Below are 19,187 nucleotides of genomic sequence, written 5' to 3'. Positions count from 1 at the left end.
CTGGTGTTGAATTCGTGGTGTTGATGAATTGGGCAAATAACAGAGGCAGTAGCTTTATGGTGTTGTACATACATGCTGTGACATGGCTTTCTCCTTTTCGATTTAATTTTTGACCATTTTGCCCCTGGTGTTGCTTTGGCAAAATTCAACGATTTTTTGGTGCTTCCTTCGATTTAATTCCTCCTTTCTTCTGGGTGACGAATTGGGAGCATTGATCAATTTGATATGTATGTTTTCTTTTGGAAAGAAAGTTTTATTAGAATTACATGGAGAACAAACATAGACGTATTCTGATCGAGTTATATTGCACTTTTTATCCCAACAAAAAATCTGTCGAGAATTCTGTCACTAATATGTGAAGATAATTAAGGACACTAAGAGAAAGAATTGATCTTGAAATGGGATGTGTAGATGAATTCTAATGATTTGTGTAAACTAATCAGTTGTGGAAATATGAGAGACAAACAATAATACATTTGTATTTCACTTTTAATTTAATTATTTTTATTTTTAAGTCTATGTAAGTATGAGAATTTTTAGACGTAATATATGAAATAGATTGCAGGGAACAATAAGAACCATCATTTTTTATATAAATATCTTCATATTTATTTTCTTTAATTTACGGTTTTCCCTCATTCACACCTTCAATGAACACACCATGTGCATTTGTTTTTTTAGTCTTTTAAAGGACCGTTATTTTATGTCCCTATCACCATTGTGCTATTCACACAGTTTTCACATGGATCATCTATATAACAGTCTCAGTTACAAAAATAATTATGCAGTAAAACACACCTTGGGTGAAACTTCTATTAGTATTAACCAGAAAACAAAAAATAAATGTCTAAAAATCAAGTTAAGTTTTATTATTACATTAACAATAACATATAATACCGCATGTTGTCTTTTTGTAATCCTAGCGCCTAGCTAAAGTGTCTAAATAATCAAGTTAAGTTTTATTATTACATTGTCTTTTGGTTTTCTGGTTAATACTAATACACGGCTTTGTGGAAAAATTTGACACCGACTTCAAACGTAAAACACACTCCTTGTGGAAAAATATGACATTGCCTTCTCAAGTATGTGAAAAAGAAAACAAGAGAAAAAGGTAGCTCAAGTATAAATTAGGACATGCAAACTATTCTTTTTTATTAAAAGCAACATGTCAAAGAAAATAATGTCGTCTTCAAACTTATTATTTTTCTCTATGGCTCTACTAATCATCACACTCTTCTCCATACCAAATTTCACTTCTGCTTCTTTGGAGCAAGCCAATGCTCTTCTTAAATGGAAAGCAAGCCTTGAAATCCCAAAAAAATCCTTACTCTCTTCATGGATTCCTCTCCCTTTGAATTCCAGTGCATTAGTTCCATGCACTTCTTGGTTTGGAGTAGTTTGCAATGATGATGGGAGCATTCAGAATTTGAACCTCACATCATCTGGACTAAAGGGTACGCTTCATCAATTTCCATTCTCTTTGCTACACAATCTTACACATTTTGATCTCTATATGAACAAGTTCTTTGGCCCCATCCCACCAGAAATCCAACTTTTGTCCAAACTTGCATATCTTGATTTTTCATTGAACAAGTTTTCTGGAGTAATCCCACCTGAAATAGGAAACCTGCACCGGCTAACCATCTTGTACTTATACTCAAACAATATCTCGGGTCCCATTCCTGTTGAACTTGGGAATTTGAAGTCTCTCACTGATCTTGTTGTGTGTGAGAATCAACTTAATGGATCTATTCCTTCATCATTGGGTAATTTGACATCTTTGAATCTCCTTTATTTGTATGAAAATCAGCTCTCTGGTCCCATTCCTGTGGAACTTGGGAATTTGAAGTCTCTCACTGGTCTTGCTGCGAATGAGAATCAACTTAATGGCTCTATTCCTTCATCATTGGGTAATTTGACATCTTTGAATGTCCTTTATTTGCACACTAATCAGCTCTCTGGTCCCATTCCTGTTGAACTTGGGAATTTGAAGTCTCTCACTGATCTTGCTGTGTTTGAGAATCAACTTAATGGCTCTATTCCTTCATCATTGGGTAATTTGACATCTTTGAATGCCCTTTATATGCACACCAATCAGCTCTCTGGTCCCATTCCTGTTGAACTTGGGAATTTGAAGTCTCTCACTGATCTTGATGTGTTTTAGAATCAACTTAATGGCTCTATTCCTTCATCATTGGGTAATTTGGCATCTTTGAATGCCCTTTATATGCACACCAATCAGCTCTCTGGTCCCATTCCTGTTGAACTTGGGAATTTGAAGTCTCTCACTGATCTTGATGTGTTTGAGAATCAACTTAATGGCTCTATTCCTTCATCATTGGGTAATTTGACATCTTTGAATGCCCTTTATATGCACACCAATCAGCTCTCTGGTCCCATTCCTGTTGAACTTGGGAATTTGAAGTCTCTCACTGATCTTGATGTGTTTGAGAATCAACTTAATGGCTCTATTCCTTCATCATTGGGTAATTTGACATCTTTGAATGCCCTTTATATGCACACCAATCAGCTCTCTGGTCCCATTCCTGTTGAACTTGGGAATTTGAAGTCTCTCACTAATCTTGCTGTGTTTGAAAATCAACTTAATGGCTCTATTCCTTCATCATTGCGTAATTTGGCATCTTTGAATGCCCTTTATATGCACACCAATCAGCTCTCTGGTCCCATTCCTGTTGAACTTGGGAATTTGAAGTCTCTCACTGATCTTGCTGTGTTTAAGAATCAACTTAATGGCTCTATTCCTTCATCATTGGGTAATTTGACATCTTTGAATGCCCTTTATATGCACACCAATCAGCTCTCTGGTCCCATTCCTGTTGAACTTGGGAATTTGAAGTCTCTCACTGATCTTGCTGTGTTTAAGAATCAACTTAATGGCTCTATTCCTTCATCATTGGGTAATTTGGCATCTTTGAATGCCCTTTATATGCACACCAATCAGCTCTCTGGTCCCATTCCTGTTGAACTTGGGAATTTGAAGTCTCTCACTGATCTTGATGTGTTTGAGAATCAACTTAATGGCTCTATTCCTTCATCATTGGGTAATTTGACATCTTTGAATGCCATTTATATGCACATCAATCAGCTCTCTGGTCCTATTCCTGTTGAACTTGGGAATTTGAAGTCTCTCACTGATCTTGCTGTGTTTAAGAATCAACTTAATGGCTCTATTCCTTCATCATTGGGTAATTTGACATCTTTGAATGCCCTTTATATGCACACCAATCAGCTCTCTGGTCCCATTCCTGTTGAACTTGGGAATTTGAAGTCTCTCACTAATCTTGCTGTGTTTGAAAATCAACTTAATGGCTCTATTCCTTCATCATTGGGTAATTTGGCATCTTTGAATGCCCTTTATATGCACACCAATCAGCTCTCTGGTCCCATTCCTGTTGAACTTGGGAATTTGAAGTCTCTCACTGATCTTGATGTGTTTGAGAATCAACTTAATGGCTCTATTCCTTCATCATTGGGTAATTTGACATCTTTGAATGCCCTTTATATGCACACCAATCAGCTCTCTGGTCCCATTCCTGTTGAACTTGGGAATTTGAAGTCTCTCACTAATCTTGCTGTGTTTGAAAATCAACTTAATGGCTCTATTCCTTCATCATTGGGTAATTTGGCATCTTTGAATGCCCTTTATATGCACACCAATCAGCTCTCTGGTCCCATTCCTGTTGAACTTGGGAATTTGAAGTCTCTCACTGATCTTGCTGTGTTTAAGAATCAACTTAATGGCTCTATTCCTTCATCATTGGGTAATTTGACATCTTTGAATGCCCTTTATATGCACACCAATCATCTCTCTGGTCCCATTCCTGTTGAACTTGGGAATTTGAAGTCTCTCACTGATCTTGATGTGTTTGAGAATCAACTTAATGGCTCTATTCCTTCATCATTGGGTAATTTGACATCTTTGAATGCCATTTATATGCACATCAATCAGCTCTCTGGTCCCATTCCTGTTGAACTTGGGAATTTGAAGTCTCTCACTGATCTTGCTGTGTTTAAGAATCAACTTAATGGCTCTATTCCTTCATCATTGGGTAATTTGGCATCTTTGAATGCCCTTTATATGCACACCAATCAGCTCTCTGGTCCCATTCCTGTTGAACTTGGGAATTTGAAGTCTCTCACTGATCTTGATGTGTTTGAGAATCAACTTAATGGCTCTATTCCTTCATCATTGGGTAATTTGACATCTTTGAATGCCATTTATATGCACATCAATCAGCTCTCTGGTCCCATTCCTGTTGAACTTGGGAATTTGAAGTCTCTCACTGATCTTGCTGTGTTTAAGAATCAACTTAATGGCTCTATTCCTTCATCATTGGGTAATTTGGCATCTTTGAATGCCCTTTATATGCACACCAATCAGCTCTCTGGTCCCATTCCTGTTGAACTTGGGAATTTGAAGTCTCTCACTGATCTTGATGTGTTTGAGAATCAACTTAATGGCTCTATTCCTTCATCATTGGGTAATTTGACATCTTTGAATGCCATTTATATGCACATCAATCAGCTCTCTGGTCCCATTCCTGTTGAACTTGGGAATTTGAAGTCTCTCACTGATCTTGCTGTGTTTAAGAATCAACTTAATGGCTCTATTCCTTCATCATTGGGTAATTTGACATCTTTGAATGCCCTTTATATGCACACCAATCAGCTCTCTGGTCCCATTTCTGTTGAACTTGGGAATTTGAAGTCTCTCACTGATCTTGATGTGTTTGAGAATCAACTTAATGGCTCTATTCCTTCATCATTGGGTAATTTGGCATCTTTGAATGCCCTTTATATGCACACCAATCAGCTCTCTGGTCCCATTCCTGTTGAAGTTGGGAATTTGAAGTCTCTCACTGATCTTGATGTGTTTGAGAATCAACTTAATGGCTCTATTCCTTCATCATTGGGTAATTTGACATCTTTGAATGCCCTTTATATGCACACCAATCAGCTCTCTGGTCCCATTCCTGTTGAACTTGGGAATTTGAAGTCTCTCACTGATCTTGATGTGTTTGAGAATCAACTTAATGGCTCTATTCCTTCATCATTGGGTAATTTGACATCTTTGAATGCCATTTATATGCACATCAATCAGCTCTCTGGTCCCATTCCTGTTGAACTTGGGAATTTGAAGTCTCTCACTGATCTTGCTGTGTTTAAGAATCAACTTAATGGCTCTATTCCTTCATCATTGGGTAATTTGACATCTTTGAATGCCCTTTATATGCACACCAATCAGCTCTCTGGTCCCATTCCTGTTGAACTTGGGAATTTGAAGTCTCTCACTGATCTTGATGTGTTTGAGAATCAACTTAATGGCTCTATTCCTTCATCATTGGGTAATTTGACATCTTTGAATGCCCTTTATATGCACACCAATCAGCTCTCTGGTCCCATTCCTGTTGAACTTGGGAATTTGAAGTCTCTCACTGATCTTGCTGTGTTTAAGAATCAACTTAATGGCTCTATTCCTTCATCATTGGGTAATTTGACATCTTTGAATGCCCTTTATATACACACCAATCAGCTCTCTGGTCCCATTCCTGTTGAACTTGGGAATTTGAAGTCTCTCACTGATCTTGATGTGTTTGAGAATCAACTTAATGGCTCTATTCCTTCATCATTGGGTAATTTGACATCTTTGAATGCCATTTATATGCACATCAATCAGCTCTCTGGTCCCATTCCTGTTGAACTTGGGAATTTGAAGTCTCTCACTGATCTTGCTGTGTTTAAGAATCAACTTAATGGCTCTATTCCTTCATCATTGGGTAATTTGGCATCTTTGAATGCCCTTTATATGCACACCAATCAGCTCTCTGGTCCCATTCCTGTTGAACTTGGGAATTTGAAGTCTCTCACTGATCTTGATGTGTTTGAGAATCAACTTAATGGCTCTATTCCTTCATCATTGGGTAATTTGACATCTTTGAATGCCATTTATATGCACATCAATCAGCTCTCTGGTCCCATTCCTGTTGAACTTGGGAATTTGAAGTCTCTCACTGATCTTGCTGTGTTTAAGAATCAACTTAATGGCTCTATTCCTTCATCATTGGGTAATTTGGCATCTTTGAATGCCCTTTATATGCACACCAATCAGCTCTCTGGTCCCATTCCTGTTGAACTTGGGAATTTGAAGTCTCTCACTGATCTTGATGTGTTTGAGAATCAACTTAATGGCTCTATTCCTTCATCATTGGGTAATTTGACATCTTTGAATGCCATTTATATGCACATCAATCAGCTCTTTGGTCCCATTCCTGTTGAACTTGGGAATTTGAAGTCTCTCACTGATCTTGCTGTGTTTAAGAATCAACTTAATGGCTCTATTCCTTCATCATTGGGTAATTTGGCATCTTTGAATGCCCTTTATATGCACACCAATCAGCTCTCTGGTCCCATTCCTGTTGAACTTGGGAATTTGAAGTCTCTCACTGATCTTGATGTGTTTGAGAATCAACTTAATGGCTCTATTCCTTCATCATTGGGTAATTTGACATCTTTGAATGCCATTTATATGCACATCAATCAGCTCTCTGGTCCCATTCCTGTTGAACTTGGGAATTTGAAGTCTCTCACTGATCTTGCTGTGTTTAAGAATCAACTTAATGGCTCTATTCCTTCATCATTGGGTAATTTGACCTCTTTGAATGCCCTTTATATGCACACCAATCAGCTCTCTGGTCCCATTCCTGTTGAACTTGGGAATTTGAAATCTCTCACTGATCTTGATGTGTTTGAGAATCAACTTAATGGCTCTATTCCTTCATCATTGGGTAATTTGGCATCTTTGAATGCCCTTTATATGCACACCAATCAGCTCTCTGGTCCCATTCCTGTTGAACTTGGGAATTTGAAGTCTCTCACTGATCTTGATGTGTTTGAGAATCAACTTAATGGCTCTATTCCTTCATCATTGGGTAATTTGACATCTTTGAATGCCCTTTATATGCACACCAATCAGCTCTCTGGTCCCATTCCTGTTGAACTTGGGAATTTGAAGTCTCTCACTGATCTTGATGTGTTTGAGAATCAACTTAATGGCTCTATTCCTTCATCATTGGGTAATTTGACATCTTTGAATGCCATTTATATGCACATCAATCAGCTCTCTGGTCCCATTCCTGTTGAACTTGGGAATTTGAAGTCTCTCACTGATCTTGCTGTGTTTAAGAATCAACTTAATGGCTCTATTCCTTCATCATTGGGTAATTTGACATCTTTGAATGCCCTTTATATGCACACCAATCAGCTCTCTGGTCCCATTCCTGTTGAACTTGGGAATTTGAAGTCTCTCACTGATCTTGATGTGTTTGAGAATCAACTTAATGGCTCTATTCCTTCATCATTGGGTAATTTGACATCTTTGAATGCCATTTATATGCACATCAATCAGCTCTCTGGTCCCATTCCTGTTGAACTTGGGAATTTGAAGTCTCTCACTAATCTTGCTGTGTTTGAAAATCAACTTAATGGCTCTATTCCTTCATCATTGGGTAATTTGACATCTTTGAATGCCCTTTATATGCACACCAATCAGCTCTCTGGTCCCATTCCTGTTGAACTTGGGAATTTGAAGTCTCTCACTGATCTTGATGTGTTTGAGAATCAACTTAATGGCTCTATTCCTTCATCATTGGGTAATTTGACATCTTTGAATGCCCTTTATATGCACACCAATCAGCTCTCTGGTCCCATTCCTGTTGAACTTGGGAATTTGAAGTCTCTCACTGATCTTGATGTGTTTGAGAATCAACTTAATGGCTCTATTCCTTCATCATTGGGTAATTTGACATCTTTGAATGCCATTTATATGCACATCAATCAGCTCTCTGGTCCCATTCCTGTTGAACTTGGGAATTTGAAGTCTCTCACTGATCTTGCTGTGTTTAAGAATCAACTTAATGGCTCTATTCCTTCATCATTGGGTAATTTGGCATCTTTGAATGCCCTTTATATGCACACCAATCAGCTCTCTGGTCCCATTCCTGTTGAACTTGGGAATTTGAAGTCTCTCACTGATCTTGATGTGTTTGAGAATCAACTTAATGGCTCTATTCCTTCATCATTGGGTAATTTGACATCTTTGAATGCCATTTATATGCACATCAATCAGCTCTCTGGTCCCATTCCTGTTGAACTTGGGAATTTGAAGTCTCTCACTGATCTTGCTGTGTTTAAGAATCAACTTAATGGCTCTATTCCTTCATCATTGGGTAATTTGACATCTTTGAATGCCCTTTATATGCACACCAATCAGCTCTCTGGTCCCATTCCTGTTGAACTTGGGAATTTGAAGTCTCTCACTGATCTTGATGTGTTTGAGAATCAACTTAATGGCTCTATTCCTTCATCATTGGGTAATTTGACATCTTTGAATGCCATTTATATGCACATCAATCAGCTCTCTGGTCCCATTCCTGTTGAACTTGGGAATTTGAAGTCTCTCACTAATCTTGCTGTGTTTGAAAATCAACTTAATGGCTCTATTCCTTCATCATTGGGTAATTTGACATCTTTGAATGTTCTTTATATGCGCACCAATCAGCTCTCTGGTCCCATTCCTGTCGAACTTGGGAATTTGAAGTCCCTCAATAAGCTTGATGTGAGCGAGAATCAACTTAGTGGTTCTATTCCTTCATCAATAGCAAACCTCAACAACATACAGTGGCTGTTCCTTGGTGGTAATAAATTATCTGGTCCCATTCCTAGCGAACTTGGGAAGTTGAAGTCTCTCACTCATCTTTCGGTGAGCAGAAATCTGCTTAATGGTTTTATTCCTTCATCATTTGGTGATTTGACATCTTTAAATTTTCTTTATATACATCACAATGAGCTTGTTGGGCGCATTCCTAATGAACTTGGGAAGTTGAAGTCTCTCACTGATTTTAAGGTGAACAACAATAAAATTAGTGGTTCTATTCCTCCAGAGTTTGGAAATTTAACTCAACTACAAAGACTTGATTTGTCTTCGAATCATTTGCTTGATGAGATCCCAAAGGAGTTTGGGAAGATGAAAAATATGTTGGAAGTGTACTTGGCAGGCAACCATCTTTCAAGTGTTATACCTCTAGAGCTTGGATATTGTGAACTCCTTGAAGTACTCGATCTATCCAAAAACAGATTGAATGGGTCGATTCCAACAAGTATCGGTCAATGGGAACAGATCCACTACTTGAATCTTAGTAATAACAAGCTCAGTGAGAAAATTCCATCCGAAATTGGTAAATTAGTTCATCTTACACACCTTGATTTATCTCAGAATTTTCTCACAAAAGATATACCAGCTGAAGTTCAAAGTTTGCAGAGTTTGCAAAAATTGGATTTTTCTCACAATAGACTATCTGGTTCTATTCCTGATGCTTTTGTAAATTTGCCTCGTGGGATTGATATCAACCTTTCTTTCAATAAGCTCTCAGGTCCAGTCCCCCTTTCCGCTAACTTTGTGAATGCGTCCATTGAAAACAATCCAGATTTGTGTGGGAATATTACCGGATTGAAACTTTGTCCAAGTCAGATTATGAAGAAGAAAAATGATCCCTTTGATCACAAGCTCATCCTTGTAATTACGCTCCCTCTTATCGGGGTTGTTTTACTTGGTGTATTCATGTATTGCCTCATTTCTTATCAACAACAAAAGAAAAAGTCTCCACAAAAACCATCGGACGAAGAAAGTGGTGATTATTTCTCTATTACAAATTTTGATGGAAAAGTGGTGTATGTTGAAATCTTGAAGGCAACAAATGATTTCGATGAAGCATACTGCATTGGGACTGGAGGATATGGGACTGTGTACAAAGCCGAGCTACAACCTAACAATGTGGTAGCTGTCAAGAAACTTCACTCATCATCTGAGAATGTTGATCATAATGGATTCCTTAATGAGGTACGAGCATTAACGAACATAAGGCATCGAAACATAGTGAAACTCTATGGATATTGCTCCCACGTTTGCCACTCATTTTTAATTTATGAATACCTCGAAAAGGGAAGCCTTGGATCAATCTTAAGAAGCGATGTCTTAGCAAAAGAATTGGATTGGTTGAAAAGGGTCAATATTGTAAAGGGCGTAGCTAATGGTTTGGCTTATATGCATCACGACTGCTCACCTCCTATAATTCATAGAGACATTTCTATTGCCAACATCCTTCTTGATTCTGATTGTGAGGCACATATTTCTGATTTTGGCACATCCAAGCTTTTGAAGCTCGATTCATCCAACTGGACTGCAATTGCAGGCACCTATGGTTACATTGCACCAGGTGACACATTCTTTTGATTGTGCCTCTACATATTCTTAAGTTTCATGATATATATAAATAAGTATATGCACATATATGTATCTATGTTAGAATCTTGTGGGGTTGATATAGCTCTTTGTTTTTGTCTCATGTTTGTTTGAATGTAGAGCTTGCTTATACAATGGTGGCTACTGAGAAATGCGATGTGTATAGCTTTGGAGTTGTTGCAGTAGAAGTGGTAATGGGAAAGCATCCAGGAGATCTCATAACATCTTTTCCAACATTGTCTGATGATTATTTGGTGCCAGCAAACGTGGGAGATAGTCGGATACCTCCTCCCTCATCACAAGTTGAGAAACAAGTTAGGTTGGTTTTGAGTCTCTCAAGAGCATGTTTGAACTCCAATCCACATGAAAGACCAACAATGCAACAAGTTTCAAATCTGTTAATGAAGGATCAGCTTTGAATTGACATCTCTTGGGCTGATCGAAATAGTGCACTTTCAGTGTTCTTTTCTTTTCATTAGTTCCTATATGCATCATGTCAATATGTATTCATATGAATGGCTTTTTGTTAAGAAACTTCACATATGTTTGTGAACAAATAAGTAAATGAAAATCACAAAAAAGTCAAGCTTTGACTACCTGAGTGTTGGATGTAATCTTATTAATTAATGCAAGTATAAAAAGCTTCTTCATCTGAATCTCCCTTCCATGTCTATTGGTAGCTAGAACCAAAATGACACCAGTAGTTTCATGGATACTCAATGGATCATGGAAGAAATTGCAAAGTGATTGTCGTTTGAGAATATTGTTACTGCAAATCAGGAAAGAAATAGAACAAGGTCCCTCCCTCCACATATATTGATGGGCATCAGCTTTTTCCAAAGACATGCTATTTAATGTTAACCAAGTTTTTCCAAAGACACCATAAGAACATTAAACAGCTACAAAAATAGGTAAGTCTGGTTCACATTTTAAGTGTAAAATCAGCTAATATGTCAATAGCATTACCTGGAAATCATACTTCTCTCATTCTGTATTGGTGTATTGGGTGTCTTGGAGACCATTTATTTTCTGTAAACATTCTTTGTTTTCAACTACTCTATGATATCAATACACTACACTATGAACAAACCAATACCATACAGCTGATGTGGCATTAAATTCAGAAAAAAAAAATTAAAAAAAAAATCATTGAGGCATTTCATCAAACAGTTAATATTCATTAGACTAACATTTTTGCAAGGAGCATGTACAAGCGATCCTAAATGGAGTGTTGGAAGAAGATAGAACATAAAAATGAGGAAAGACACCAATACCGACCTTTTAATTAATTGATATCCACTTCAACGATCCTGACCACCACTTCAAACCACTCTGCGTCTACTGTGTAATCACCAATCTGACTTTAAGTTGATAAATTTTGTGCAATTTGGATGGATTCAAATGATTTGCTTGTGGTTTCTGCACTTGGATTCAAATGATTTGGATGGATAAATTGACTTCGTCCATGGTATAAGCAGGGGTCGGAGAGTAGAATTGTAGGGTGCCTTGTGCTATATATGGTCTCTTTGGAATCTCGAATTGGTTTTGTCAATGGTGTAAGCTAGTCTTGAAACCCTCGTCTTCAATGTCTGAGAAGGCGAGGATGTTGTGAACTTCTCCAAACAGGGGCCTGAAGGTATAGAAATGTTGGGTGCCTTGTGTTATACAGTGTTTGATCTGTTTAGAAAACATGCAATTCCAGAGTTTTTAATCATTGTTATAATCATTAAAGATAAAGTGTTTGATGAGATTCAATTGCTATCTTTTAACTGGGTAAATAACAGAGGCAGTAGATTCAAACTTGCAATGGAGAACTGTTGCATTGATCCTGTTTCTTCCTGCCTGCATTAGGGGGGGGGGGGGGGGGGGGGGGGGGGGGGGGGGAGGGGGATTTGTGGTGTTGATGAATGGATAAGTAGCAGAGGCAGTAGTTTATGGTGTTGTACATACATGCTGTGAGATGGCTTCCTCCCTTTCGATTCAACTTTTGACTATTTTGCCCTTGGCACTGCTTTGGTAAAATTCAAACGTTTTTGGGAGCATTGATCAATTTCATAGGTATGTTTTCTTTTAGAAAGAAAGTTTTATTAGAATTACTTGGAAAACAAACATAAATGTAATCTAAGTTGTAGTGCACTTTTTATTCCAACAAAAAATCTGTCGCGAATTCTGTCACTAATATGTGAAGATAAGGACCCTAAGAGAAAGAATTGATCATGAAATGTCAAACAAACCATAACATACTTGAAGTCTCTCACTGGTCTTTCTTTGTTCAACAATCAACTAATTGGTTCTATTCCTTCATCATTGGGTAATTTGACATCTTTGAATGCTCTTTATTTGTACCAAAATCACCTCTCTGGTCCCATTCCTTTTGAACTTGGGAATTTAAAGTCTCTCACTGGCCTTTCTTTGTTCAACAATCAACTTATTGGTTCTATTCCTGCATCATTGGGTAATTTGACATCTTTGAATGTCCTTTATTTGTACAAAAATCAACTCTCTGGTCTCATTCCTATTGAACTTGGGAATTTAAAGTCTCTCAGTCATCTTGATATGAGTGAGAATCAACTTAATGGCTCTATTCCTTCATCATTGGGTGATTTGACATCTTTGAATAAACTTCATTTGTTTCAAAATCAACTCTCTGGTCCCATTCCTACTGAACTTGGAAATTTGAAGTCTCCCACTGATCTTGCGGTGTATAAAAATCAACTTAGGGGTTATATTCCTTCATCACTAGCTAATCTGAGCAATGTACAATGGCTGACCCTCAATAACAATAAATTATATGGTCCCATTCCTAGTGAACTTGGGAAGTTGAATTCTCTCACTCATCTTTCGGTAAGCAGAAATCAACTTAGTGGTTCTATTCCTTCATCATTGGGTAATTTGACATCTTTGAATGTCCTTTATTTGTACCAAAATCAACTCTCTGGTCTCATTCCTATTGAACTTGGGAATTTGAAGTCTCTCACTCTTCTTGATGTGAGTGAGAATAAACTTAATGGCTCTATTCCTTCATCATTGGGTGATTTGACATCTTTGAAGAAACTTTATTCACTCCAAAATCAACTCTCTGGTCCCATTCCTATTGAACTTGGGAATTTGAAGTCTCTCACTGATCTTGACGTGAGCGACAACAAACTTAGTGGTTCTATTCCATCATCACTAGCAAACCTCAGCAACATACAGTGGCTGACCCTCGGTGGTAATAAATTATCTGGTCCCATTCCTAGTGAAATTGGGAAGTTGAAATCTCTCACTCATCTTTCGGTGAGCAGAAATCAACTTAGTGATCTTATTCCTTCATCATTTGGTGATTTGACATCTTTAAATTTCCTTTATATGCATAACAATGAGCTTGCTGGTCCCATTCCTAGTGACCTTGGGAAGTTGAAGTCTCTTACTGATTTTAAGGTGAACAACAATAAAATTAGTGGTTCTATTCCTCCAGAGTTTGGAAATTTAACTCAACTACAAAGACTTAATCTGTCTTCAAATCATTTGGTTGGTGAGATCCCAAAGGAGATTGGGAAGATGAAAAGTATGTTGGAACTGTATTTGGCTGGCAACCAACTTTCAGGTGTTATACCTCTGGAGCTTGGATTTTGTGAACTCCTTGAAGTACTTGATCTATCAAAAAATAAATTGAATGGGCCGATTCCAAAAATTATTGATCAGTGGGCACAAATCCACAACTTGAATCTTAGTAATAACAAGCTCAGTGAGAAAATTCCATCTGAGATTGGGAAATTAGTTCATCTTACGGAACTTGATTTATCTCACAATTTTCTAATGAAAGAGATACCATCTGAAGTTCAACATTTGCAAAGTTTGCAAAAATTGGATCTTTCTCATAATAAACTATCTGGTTCTATTCCTGATGCATTTACAAGTTTGCCTGGCGGGATTGATATCAATCTTTCTTTCAATAAGCTCTCCAGTCCAATCCCCCGTTGCGCTAACTTTGTAAATGCATCCATCGAAAGCAATTCGGATTTGTGTGGGAATGTTACGGGAGTGAAACTTTGTCCTAGTCAGATTATGAAGAAGAACAATGATCTCTTTCATCACAAGCTCGTCCTTGTAATTACACTCCCTCTTATTGGGACTGTTTTACTTGGTGTATTCACGTACTACCTCATTGCTTATCAACAAAAAAAGAAAAAGTCTCCAAAAAAACAATTGGACGAACAAAGTGGTGATTATTTCTCTATTACAAGTTTTGATGGAAAAGTGGTGTTTGCTGAAATTTTGAAGGCAACAAATGATTTCGATGAATCATATTGCATTGGGACCGGAGGATATGGGACTGTGTACAAAGCCGAGCTACAACCTAACAATGTGGTAGCTGTCAAGAAACTTCACTCAGGATCTGAAAATGTTGATCATAATGGATTCCTTAATGAGGTACGAGCATTAACGAACATAAGGCATCGAAACATAGTGAAACTCTATGGATATTGCTCTCATGTTCACCACTCATTTTTGATTTATGAATACCTTGAAAAGGGAAGCCTTGGATCAATCTTAAGAAGCGATGTCTTAGCAAAAGAATTGGATTGGTTGAAAAGGGTAAATATTGTAAAGGGTGTAGCTAATGGTTTGGCTTATATGCATCACGACTGCTCACCTCCTATAATTCATAGAGATATATCCATAGCCAACATCCTTCTTGATTCTGATTATGAAGCACATATTTCTGATTTTGGCACATCCAAGCTTTTAAAGCTCGATTCATCCAACTGGACCGCAATTGCAGGCACCTATGGTTATATTGCACCAGGTAACACAATCTTGTGATTGTAGTTCTACATCTTCTTAAGTTTCATGGTATATATAAATATGTAAACGTAGATATATGTATATATGTTAGAATCGTGTGGGGTTGATATTTGTTTTTTTTTCTCATGTTTCTTTGGATGTAGAGCTTGCTTATACGATTGTGGCAAATGAGAAATGTGATGTGTATAGCTTTGGAGTTGTTGCACTAGAAGTTATAATGGGAAAGCATCCAGAAGATCTCGTAACATCTTTACCAACATTGTCTTCTGATTATCTGGTGCCAGAAAATGTGGAAGATAGTCGGATACCTCCTCCCTCATCCCAAGTTGAGAAACAAGTTAGGTTGGTTCTGAGTCTCGCAAGAGCATATTTGAACTCCAATCCACTTGAAAGACCAACAATGCAACAAGTTTCAAATCTGTTAATGAAGGATCTGCTTTGAATTGACATCTCTTGCCTGATCAGTATAGTGTACTTTCAGTGTTCTCTACTTTTTTTTAAGTTCCCTATATGCACCCTGCCAATATGTGTTCATTTGAATGGCTTTTTGTTAAGAAACTTCACATATGTTTGTGGTAGTAAAGAAATAAGTCAATGAAGATTGCTATACTTTTAAAAACACACCACTAGAAACTAAGTACAATGCCATACACACATCCTCCAAACAAGAAATTATGTAAAATTTTGTTGGCATGCTTTTTATATTGGTTTCAATTTTTATTTATTTAGTAAGCTACATGTTTTAAAATGAATCATTATTATAACGATGTCATACTTTTAAAAAAAATATCTGTCTTACGGTTTTATCCTCACACAACATGTGGGTACACACATGGTTAATATGATATTGGGCCATAGTTTGGGTCGTACATCACGTTATATAACCTGTACCCCACCTAAGTCCTTCAAATATACAATATATATTTCTATTCTAGATTATATGACTGACCAATCAAAAATAATGTTGGGATATGTCATTGGATAGTTTCGTCAAACACATGGCTTTATAGATGAGATGTGTCTTTACAAAGATGGAAAATTTTAAACATTAACAAAAAAAGAATCATATATCAATGCATTTTAAACATTCTGGAACATTTTTACTCACACTATATTCCTTGCATGCTTTTTAGCTATTCAATTCCAAATTTGACAACCTAAAACATTTACACAAGAGAACTAAATAAATAGTTCAAATAAAACATACATGACTAATTCTAGTTATTGGTATGCATTTCACCTCTTTGAAATATAACTAGGATAGGAGTTCATGTGGATTCAACTTCTTACTGGTTTATGGCTCATCTCCTCTTCATTTGATTTCAACATGATATGGCATGAGATGGATGTAATGTTAAATGATTTTATGTATCACAAAATATGTCAAGCTTTGGCAACGTAAATACCTCAAAAATGTGACATCCATCTTGTATCTGAAGATATCATGTCACCACCTACTATGATTGCCATTGGCCTAATGTCCATAAAGGTTGGTAGGGAATCAGTGTTTATTTCTTATGTTACACAAACAATTACTTGAAAACTTTTCTCTGGAGCATTGTTACTGCAAACAAATAAAACAAATATGAATTTGCGTATTCAACATGATTTGGTTGTGGTTTCTGCACTTGGGAATCTGGAATTAGTTTTGTCAATGGTGTCGAAACCCTAGATTCTTCCTGTTTCTTCCTGACTGCATTCTCATGGGAGGGGGGTTGTCTGGTGCTTAAAATCATATTGGCGTTTGCGTTTTCACAGCCTTTGCAGATTGAATCGGCAACTGTTTGTTTTCCATGGTCTGGTGTTGAATTCGTGATGTTGATGAATTGGGTAAATAACAGAGGCAGTAGCTTTATGGTGTTGTACATACATGCTGTGAGATGGCTTCCTCCCTTTTGATTCAACTTTTGACTATTTTGCCCATGGCATTGCTTTGGTAAAAAATTCAACGTTTTTGGTTGGTGCTGCTACATACATGCTGTGAGATGGCTTTCTCCTTTTCGATTCAATTTTTGACCATTTTGCCCCTGGTGTTGCTTTGGCAAAATTCAACCGTTTTTTTTGGTGCTACCCTTGCTTTCATCTCAAGCCTTCATGTGCACAATTCTTTCTTACGATGTAGAGATATCAAAGTTTATAGTTTTCTCCATGCGTACACAGATGACTCTCGATCTACCGGGGGGATATAGTGGCGAGTCTAGAATAGAAAACCATATGGTTTACTAATTTTTCTATATATTTTTTCTATACAAATTCAAAGAATTTTATAATTAAGGTAGGTCATTAAAAAATTTCTATAGAGTATTTAGATAAATTGAAAAAATTAGATGGGTCCTAGGACCCACCTTCCTTATACCTAGCCTACCACCACTGGGGGATATGTCATCTTTCTCGGTTCCAAAATTAAACACTTGGTTATCTCATGGTCTGCTAAAAAACAAAAGACTGTCTCGCGGTCCTCAACGGAGTCCGAATACAAAGCTTTAGTTGATACCGTGGCTGAACTCACTTGGCTGCAAACACTACTCGCTAAGAATCTTGTGGGTTGATATAGATTTTTTTTTTTTTTTTTTTTAATAATCTCATGTTTCTTTGGATATAGAGTTTGCTTTTATGATGGGGGCAAATGAGAAATGCAATGTGTATAGCTTTGGAGTTGTTGCACTAGAAGTAGTCATGGGAAAGCATCTTGGAGAACTGATAACATCTTTACCAACATTGTCTACTGATTCTTTGGTGCCAACAAATGTGGGAGATAATCGGATACCTCCTCCCTCGTCCCAACTTGAGAAACAAGTTAAGTTGGTTCTGAGTCTCTCGAGAGTGTGTTTGAACTTGAATCCATGTGAAAGACCAACAATGCAACAAGTTTCAAATCTATTAATGAAGGATCTGCTTTGAAATGGCTTCTTTGGGCTGATCGATATAGTGTACTTTCAGTGTTCTTTTCTTTTCGTAAGTTCCAATATGAATGTTTCAATATGTATTCATTTGAATGGTTTTTTGTTAAGAAGATTGCTATACTTCTAAAAACTCACTACCGGAGAAGCTATGTAAAATTTTGTTGGTATACTTTTTATATTTGTTTTAATTTTTGTTTATTAGTAAATTACATGATTCAAAAGGATTAATTATTATAGTTTTTTTTAAAACATATTTTTCCATTAAATAAAATTAATTATCATCGTACAACAAGTAAGATGGCAACTTTATTCCCGTAGTACGTATGGGTAAAAAATATACCCTTTACCCTACCTAAGTCATTCAAATATACAAAAGATATGTTTCTATTTTAGATTATGTGATGAGCAATTAAAGGTATTGGTGAAAGATAATGGAGAATTTTATGAAACACATGCTATTATAGATGAGACGTATCTTTGCAAATATGGAAAATTTTGAATAACATAAGATGAAGGGTGATTACTAAAATAAGATGAAGAAGATAGACTAAAATAACATAAGAATTTCATTAATTTTTCTGCTTAATATTCATGCCAAGGATGATTACCATTTATAGGAAAGGAAATAACTTGCTAACTAGGAATAAGGAAACATGCATGCTGAATTGAAACGTGGGTGAGCCCTAACTTGAAAATTTGTTATTTTATTTTTAATGCCGGTCATGAGGGTGTTGATGGTGGTCATTTGTGTGATAATTAACATCAAAACAGTGAAGATTAGCAATGGAAATAAAAAATGAGTGTGGAGAGTTGCTTGTTGATAGTTGGCAGTGTGTCGTCGTATCTTCGCGGGGAGGCATGATGAACGAGAATGAAAGCATCATTTATAGAAGCCAATTAAAAATGGTCAATCTCCTAAGAATAATATAAGAAGATAGATGATAGAGCTGATTATGGATGATTAGTCCCCAAGAACAAGGTTAGAAATCAAACTAAAAACATAACTTTTTCCATTCCATTCGTAATGGAAATACATTCATATAAATAACTAAAGAAAATCCTACTACTAGCTAATAATAAGGAAAACATGCATCACGGGTGTAATGCAAAATAGTGAACGATGCTTAATATTCATGCCAACGATGATTACCATTTATAGGAAAGGAAATAACTTGCTA

At 36.8% G+C, this 19,187-nt stretch overlaps 2 pseudogenes; both read left to right on the top strand.

Annotated features, from left to right (window-relative positions):
• The first annotated feature begins 1,180 nt into the window (after positions 1–1,180).
• On the top strand, positions 1,181–10,773 carry LOC145035595 (uncharacterized; annotated as a pseudogene).
• Positions 10,774–12,562: 1,789 nt separating this feature from the next.
• On the top strand, positions 12,563–18,007 carry LOC145035594 (uncharacterized; annotated as a pseudogene).
• The last annotated feature ends 1,180 nt before the right edge of the window (positions 18,008–19,187 follow it).

The sequence above is a fragment of the Lactuca saligna genome, chromosome 3 (genome assembly GCF_052625555.1).
Source record: "Lactuca saligna cultivar CGN05327 chromosome 3, ASM5262555v1, whole genome shotgun sequence".
In the NCBI taxonomy this organism is placed as follows: Eukaryota; Viridiplantae; Streptophyta; class Magnoliopsida; order Asterales; family Asteraceae; genus Lactuca; species Lactuca saligna.
Note: the sequence above shows the minus strand (reverse complement) of the source record. Positions and strands in the feature narration are given on the sequence as shown.